An 8,971-nucleotide genomic window follows, 5' to 3' on the forward strand; every position below is an offset into this window, starting at 1 on the left:
AAATTAAAATTTAATTATTTGTCTTTTATAAGGTGAATATCCTTTTTATTTTATTTATTTTTACTTCTGAAACTTTATATTTTTTTCAATTACCATTTAGTCCCCTTTTACCCCCATTCCCCCTGCAATCACCACACTGTTGTCCATGTCCATGAGTCCTTTTTTCTTTTGGCTTGATCCCTCCACCCACAAACCTCCTCCCCTCCCTAATCTGTCAGCCTGCTGTCTATCTATGAGGCTGCCTGTATTTTGCTTGTTAGTTCAGTTTTTTCATTAGATTCTACATATGAGTGAAATCATATGTATTTGTCTCTCTCTGACTGGCTTATTTCACTTAGCATAATGTTCTCCAGGTTCATCCATACTGTCACAAGAGGTAAAATTTTATTCTTCTTTACAACTGAATAGTATTCTATTGTGTAAATGTACCATAGTTGTTTTACCTATTTATCTATTGATGGACACTAATAATGAGCTATAATATTTCATTTTATATTCTAGATTCAAATCTCTTATCAAATATAGAATTGGCAGATAATTTCTCCTATTCCCTGGGTGGACTTTTAACTTTATTAGATATTCTTTGAATCACAATTTTTAACTTTGATGGAGGCCAATTTATTTAATTTTTCTTTTGGAAGTTGTATTCTTCATGTCATAAATAAGATGTCAATTCTACTTTGTTTAACACAGTCATAAATATTTACTCCCATTGCTTCTTCTAAGAATTTTATTTCTAATTTTTAGATTCTACATTTAGATCAATGACATATTGAGTTAATTTTTGTGTATGGTGTGAAGAAGAGGGGTGCAATTTATTTCTTTTGCATGTGAGTATCCAACTGTCCCAGCACCAATTGCTTAAAAGACTGTTCTTTTTCCATTGAATTTTTTGTCACCCTTGTCAAATATCCTTGTCCACAAATGCAGGTGTTTACTTCTGGACTCATAATTCTATTGTATTGATCTATATGTCTATACTTGTGCCAATATCACATTTTCTTTATTACTGAATTTTATACCAGATTTTGGAACTGGGAAGTAAGAGTCTTCCAACTTTGATCTTCTTTTCCATTATAGGTTTGGCTATTACAGAGCCCTTGAATTTCTATATAAATTTTAGTATCAGTTTATATATTTTTGCCAAAAAAAAAGCCCACAACAAGTGTTAAATCTGTGGATTGATTTAGGGGGGGGTACTGCAATATTAACAGTTTTAAATATTCCAGTCAAGGAAAATGGAATGTCAAATGTTTTTTTCACTTAAATTTCTTTCAGCAATATTTTGTAATTTTCAGAGTATTAGTTTTGTACTTTATTAAATTTAATCCTAAATATTTTGTATTTCTGATGCTATTATAAATGAAATTATTTTCTTAGTTATGTTTTCAAGTTATTCATTGCAAGTATATACAACTGTATTTTGTGTAATTGATCTGCATCTCACAAACTTGCTGAAGTTGTTTATCAGTTTTTTAGTCGATCCCTTAGGATTTTCTATGTACAGAATAGTACCATCTGTGAATAGAGATAATTTTATTTCTTATATTTGAATCTATATGCTCATTATTTCATTTCTTCCTAATTGCCTGTGTATGTTAGCTTTATTCTGTACACTTATGCTCACAGATTTTGTTGTTCAACATTGGAAGAAATAAGGAATGTGAAATTTCTTTATAAAGTATAAACATTATCTAGACAAATGTAAGTATTTATTTTATTATTATTTATAAACTTGAGTCACTGCTGTGTATTTGGATGAAAAATAGCAGTCATGGCAAATCCAGATCAAGTGTCTTGGTATTGACTTGCCAGTGACCATCTTGAAAAATGACCTCTCTTTGTGTAGGAAAGGATACATTTTTCTATTTTACATTGTTTGCTTTCTCCACCTCCATGTACCAGAGAAGCAATCTTGGCTACTATGTAAATTATTTAAATATGTCGAATCTTGGCAGGCTTGATAGAATGATTTGGTATAGGCCAAATGCATATACAATCCATTTCTCTATCACTTCCTACAGCTCTGCCAAGCCCTAGGAAGTAAGAGTAAGACTCTATCTGACACAGGTAAGATCTTGAGTAAGAGATGCCTGAGGTCTTATAGTGATTCTATGAAATGCCCACATTACGGAAACAGCATATATTATTGATTGCACCTATCTAAGCATGTAGGAAAACTGAAATACTGGCTTTCATGCCTTCTTTTCCTATTCTCCAACTGAAATTTAATTCTCAGCAAATAAGGTCTTGAAAACACAAGTAGAAAATAAACCTTTCCCTGAAGAATAAGTACACCTTTAATATTTATAAATGAATTATACAGAATAGAAGCTTTTAATATTATGCCAACCTACCCAGATCATATATGCACTATGACTCCAAATGTGATTACAAGGACAATTGGAATTAAATAGAAGCCAAATACACTTTTGCTTGATTGATATCAATGAGATTAGAAAAAGACAGCCAACTCTGTACATTAAACTTTATTCAACCTTTGGTAAAATAAAGTTTGGTAGGTCTCATTGATTCAGCGCTTCTTTTTATTTTACCATCATAGCCTATAACAGAAATGTATGTTGAATTTTGGGTTGCTTAAGTGAAACATATTGGATAATATATTATATGACCTCAAGGTAATTGGATTGAAAATAAAATTACAAGTAAAAAGTGAGAATTAAAACGAAGTATGAAAACTTGACTCACTGAAGGAACACTGTTTTTCACAGTAAATGCTAAACTTAAAGGTTGAAAAGTAAGTAAAAATGGAAGAAAATGTCTGGGGCTATAAACTATCGTTAATGTTGCCCAACAAAACTTGGAATCTCAGCCTCCATATATTTATTGCATATTTTAAGAAACAGCTATAAAATATCAAAATACTGTAATATTATAGTGATACTTTTCATCTTTATATTACTACTGAACAAAACACCTGTAGTTGGTCCTAAAAGTAAAGGGTTGTCTTTACCCATCAGCAGCAACCAGTATTTCAAAAAAGTCATGCAAAAATCACTTTTGAACATTTCAAAATAAGGATTTACAAACAGTTTTTCCAGGAAACATTTACTCTCAGACAAAGACCCTCTTGACACCTTATGGAGAAGAAGAAAAAATATCTGGGTTCAAAGTAAGACTCCTTTCCTTCAAAAATACAAAAAAAAAAAAAAATGAAAACAAAAAACTCTGAAGACTGTTGTCTATTAAAAAGCCATGAAAAATAAACAATATATACCTCATTTGCCTTGAAAGAAATGTACCATAAACAGATGGAATGAAAATATCAACGACAGGGGTGCTACTACTTATCTTAATTACCATTTATTGAGCACTTATTATATACAGACAAATTGCAATTTAGCTTGCATATAATATTACCTATTTTTAAATTGGCTCCTTAGAACAATCATGCAGGGTAGGTCCTGTTAGTATCATCAGTTCTTCAGATATGAAAATTGAAGTTTAGAGTGATTAAGTATAATAACTACTTAATACCTTATAGCCAGTAATGGCAAACAAATCTTTTGGATGAGGCATGTTTTCCAGAAACCTCATTTTATGAATATACCATAACCCATTCATGTGTTGATGAACATTGGACTGTTTCCAGTTTGGGGTATTACAAATAAAAACTGTTATAAACATTTGGATAGAAGTTCTTGTATGAAATCTTGGATAAATCTTTTAAAGTGGAATGGCTAGTATATATTAAACCATTTAAGTAACTGCTAAACTTTTCAAAAGTGGCTGTACTATTCTATGTTCTTACCAACAGTGTAAGAGAGTATCAGTTACTTCTTAGCCTTACTAACAATTTGTATGTTCTTTTAAAATTTTTTTTAGCTATTTTAATGGGTGTTGTTTTTTTTTTTTTCTTTTGTATCAGCATGTGGATTTAACTTAAATTTCTTTGATAATTTATGATGTTGACCATTTTAATATACTTATTTGACATTTATATATCTTTTCTGTGAAGTGACTGTTCATATCTTTTTTGGGGTTGTCTGTCCTTTTGCTACTGAGATAAAAATTCTTGGTTTATTCTGCATACAATAGCTGATATAAAACTATACTACAAGACCGCTGTAATTAAAACAGCCTGGTATTGGCATAAGAACAGACATATAGGTCAATGGAACAGAATAGAGCCCAGAAACAAACCCAGGTCTCTATGGTCAATTAATATTTGACAAAGGAGCAGGAGCATAAAATGGAGTAAAAATAGCATCTTCAATAAATGGTGTTGGGAGAACTGGACTGGTACATGCAAAAAAAAAATGAACCTAGACCAACAACTCACACCATGCACCAGAATAAACTCAAAATGGATCAAAGACTTAAATATAAGTCATGATACCATAAAATTCCTAGAGGAAACATGCGGAAAAGCTTCAGATATCCCACGCAGCAACTTTTTAATTTTTTTTTTTTTTGGCTTATATATCTCTTAGGTCAAGGGAAATAAAGAAAATATAAACAAATGGGATTATGTCAAACGAAAAATCTTCTGCATGCATGGCTAAAGAAGCAATCATCAAAATGAAAGAGGCAAACGACTGTATGGGAGAACATATCTGCCAATGATACATCAGATGAGGGTTTAATCTCCGAAATATATAACGAACACATATGACTCAACACCAGGAAGTCAAACAATCCAAATTAAAGAATGGGCAAACGACTTGAACAGACACTTGTCTAAGAAGGACATACAGAGGGCTTGTAGGCATATGAAAAAATGCTCAACATCACTAGCCATTAGAGAGATGCGAAGTAAAACCACAAGGAGATACCACCTCACACCTTTCAGAATGGCCATCATTAATAAATCAATAAACAAGTGCTGGCGATGATGCAGCAAAAAGGGAACACTAGTACATTGTTGGTGGGAAAGCAGACTGGTGCAGCCCCTGTGGAAACAGCATTTAGTTTCCTTAAAAACTGAAAATGGAACTGCCTTTAAACCCAGTGATTCTGCTACTGGGAATATACTTAAGAATCCTGAAACATCAATTCAAAAGAACTTATGCACCTCTATGTTCATAGCAGTGCTATATATAATAGCCAAGTGCTGGAAACAGCCTATGTGCCCTTCAGTAAATCAGTGCATCAAAAACTATGGTACATTTACACAATGGAATACTGCAGCAGAAAGAAAGAAGGACCTCATCACTTTTGTGACAGCATGAATGAAACTGGAGAGTATTATGCAAAGTGAAATAAGCCAGTCAGTGAAATACCAATATCATGTGATGTCACCTATAAGAGGAATCTAATGAACAAAATAAACTAATGAACAAAATAGAACCACAGGCATGTAAACATGGAACAGAGTGACAGTGGTCAGAGGGAAGAGGGAGGGACATAATAATGGAAAGAAGGGGAAAGGACAAGACAAAGAACATGTGTGAATAACCCATGGACATGGATAACAGTGTGGAGATTGACTGTAGGAGCAGGGGATGGGATAGGAGAGGGAAGGCAAAGGGGGAAAAGTTGGGACAACTTTAAAAGAATAACAATAAAAATAATTTTAAAAAGAACATTTTAAAAATATGAATTGTTAAGACAACAGTATAGATAAATTCTAACAGCATTATTTTGAGAGGAAAAAGCCAGACACAAGAGTAAATGCTATATCACTTCATTTATCTGAAGTTCCTCAATAAGGAAAACACATCTATTATTGAAAAAATAAGAAATTTCCATGAGTTAATTTTTGCTGAAAATACTGAAGACTATAAAAGGTATGTTTATTGAAAAATACTGAATCATTCTAAATAATAACCAAATTGTTCTATACTTGCATTCATAACAAACATAATATTGAGTTAAAGAGGTCATATACAATATCATAAATCCTGAATGATTCATTTTATATAAATTTTAAAAGCTGGTGAAACTAAACTGTAATATTTAACAATACAAAATTTTGTGATCAAAATAGAAAAAAGGCAAGATGGTGATTCCTATAAAAGTCCAATTCATGGCTATTTTTGGTGATGGAGATAGAAGGGGTTGTGTTGAAAAGGAGTTGAGACTTCTGGTGTAACTTTGATTTGGGAAGTGGTTACATGGGTGTTTAGTTTATAAAAATTAAAATGAAAAACACAGTTAATCAAAAAGTGTATATTTACTAAATTTAAGTTCCATGAAAAGATGAACTGAACAAAAGTGTTTCTCTTATCAGTGCTTTATCTTGAGAATTTAGCACATAGTGGGTGCTCAACAAATATTTTTGAGAAAATAAATTAATCAATGAATGCATTAATGAATGAATGTACAGAGAACCCATTTTGTGTTCAGCAGTCAGCCAGTATATATTGCTATGTGTGTGATCAAGTTACTGACAATCTTGTTTTTGAAGAATAAAAATGTTTGCTATATACATTAAACAACTAGTAAGTTCACAAGTTACCTTTCATTTATTTTTTATTATTTAAATTATTATTTATTTGTTGTATTTTATTAGTCTCCACCATAAAAACATATTTAGAAAATTTCTATTCCATAAGGGGTAAAGGGTTTGGCACTTGTCACTTTTGCAAACAGGAATTTCCTTTAAAGTGTGCACTTTTTTAATGAAATAAGAGATGTAAAATTCTACCTCAGTTGTGAAAATACAGTTTTTGAAAATTGGTATATATTAATGACTTTTTAATAATGCTAATAAATGCATAATATGATAGCTAAATAATCAACTTGTTTATTTGAATTATAAATATATTCTAGTGCATCATTCTATTAGTTATTATCTTTTGTTTAGCTGCAATTCTGTCCTTGCTGTAACAGACCTCTACTTGTTTTCAACATCTAGATGTTTGGAACAAACAATAGGAGTCACAAAAATGGGGAGACAGAGAAACAACCCCCCATCAAAAGGAAAGGTAGAATCCCCAGAAAGAGTGCTAAATGAAATAGAGGGGAGCAAACTTTCAGATATGGAATTAAAAACATGGATAATGGAGAAGCTGAATGAGCTCAGCGGAAACTATAAGGAACTCCAGAAAAACTACAAGGAACTTACTGAGAATTACACCAGCATGAAAAAGGACAAAGAAACTATCAATAAGAGACAGGAGGAAATGAAGAATACGATCTCTGAATTGAAGAACACAGTAGAAGGAATTAAAAGCAGGCTAGAGGAAGCAGAAGATCGGATCAGCGAGCTGGAAGACAATGTAGACAAAAACTCCCAGAAAGTGCAACAAAATGAAAAAAGACTGAACAAGACTGACGAGGCTCTAAGACAGCTGCAGGACTACATGAAATGTAATAATATCCATATCATAAGAATTCCAGAAGGATAAGAAGAGCAAGGGATAGAAAACCTCTTTGAAAAACTAATGACAGAAAACTTCCCTAACATGAGGAGAGAAAGAGTCACGCAAGTCCAGGAAGCACAGAGGGTCCCAATGAAGATGAACCCCAACAGGCCCACTTCAAGACACATCATAATTAAAATGGCAACATTCAGAGACAAAGAAAGAATCCTAAAAGCAGGAAGAGAGAAACAACTAATAACATACAAGGGAGCTCCAATAAGGCTCTCCTCAGATTTCTCAGCAGAAACACTACAAGCCAGAAAGGAATGGCAAAAAATATTCCAAGCAATGAAAAACAAAGGCCTACAACCAAGAATACTCTACCCAGCAAGACTCTCCATCAAAATGGAAGGTGAAATAAGGAGTTTCCAAGACAAAAGATGATGCTGGAAATCAAGGTTCCTAAACTGAGGCATGCTCTCATGACTCTCGGTTCGGGTGCTCTATAACCCGAGCTGGTGAGCTGGACTCGCTGGTGCCGACAGTCTTTGACTGCTCTGGCTAAGGGTTTCAAGACATTCTGTGACTTAAAAGGAATCTTGCAAAGTACTCCATCTTTCCTGATGTTTCCAAGGAAACCAAACAAAGCCAAGAACAGGTGGTGTTTAACCCTGTGTGCTTTCTGTAAAAGTTTAAGGAACAGTGTGACTGTTTCCATAATCTTAAAAGAATAGATGATTGCATTTCTATTTTTGCTTTTGATAGAAATCATTCTTCATAGTTTATATATTAAACTCCCATTGTTTTAATCCCAAGTAAGTAATTGTATATTGTAATCATTATTAGAATGTACCTGTGAGCTCATTCTTTACCCTCCCTATTGACTTCTATACTTGCAAAACTCAATAAAAGGAGAGGTCTCTGCACAGCACTTCGCTGACCTGCCAGAGCGTGCGGCAGCCCTCCATCCGACCCATTCTCCTTGCTGGAATTACTTCCACGCCCTCGCCACATTTAATACATCTGGGGCCTGAACGACAGACAGAAGGTAAGAACTGGGAACAGGGAGAACCGAGAAGGGTATTAGGTTGCGCGGAGTCCGCTAGCCTCTCGGCATATGAGTTGGAGTCATGGGGAACTCCCCATCTGTAAGAGAAGAATATGCTATTCTTATTCAATCTTTATTAAAAAGTTCACAAATTAAGGTTAAAGAAAGTGCTCTCATAGATCTTTTTATACAGGTTAAAAAACATTGCTACTGGTTTATTCCTGAAAATAAAAATCAGTTCAGTCTTAAGGTATGGAAGCAAGTCGGCAAGGCGCTCCGCCGCACTCACCAGGCTGGTCATCCTATTCATCATGAAACATGGTCTGTTTATAATCTTGTCACTATCGCACTTCAGCCTTTTCAATCTGATTCTGAGCAGGACCCTCAACCTCCGTCTCGTACTTATGATGTGCCTCCTACGGACCCTGCCCTCCCTTCACAATCAATCCCTCAAGACTCTCTCGCTCCTACTGCCCCTGCTTTACTTTTGTTTTCAGACGATTCGGAGAATGATTCTTTGCCTCTGCAGTCGCTTTGCAGTGATGATGAATCTCAACATCTTAATCCTAAATTACCTAATTCTTCTTATGGTGCCACCCAGGATTTCTCCTCTTTACTTAAAAATTTAACTGACAGGGTTGATCGCCTCGAGATT

The sequence above is a fragment of the Furipterus horrens genome, unplaced genomic scaffold (genome assembly GCF_987537825.1).
Source record: "Furipterus horrens unplaced genomic scaffold, mFurHor1.1.pri manual_scaffold_17, whole genome shotgun sequence".
In the NCBI taxonomy this organism is placed as follows: domain Eukaryota; kingdom Metazoa; phylum Chordata; class Mammalia; order Chiroptera; family Furipteridae; genus Furipterus; species Furipterus horrens.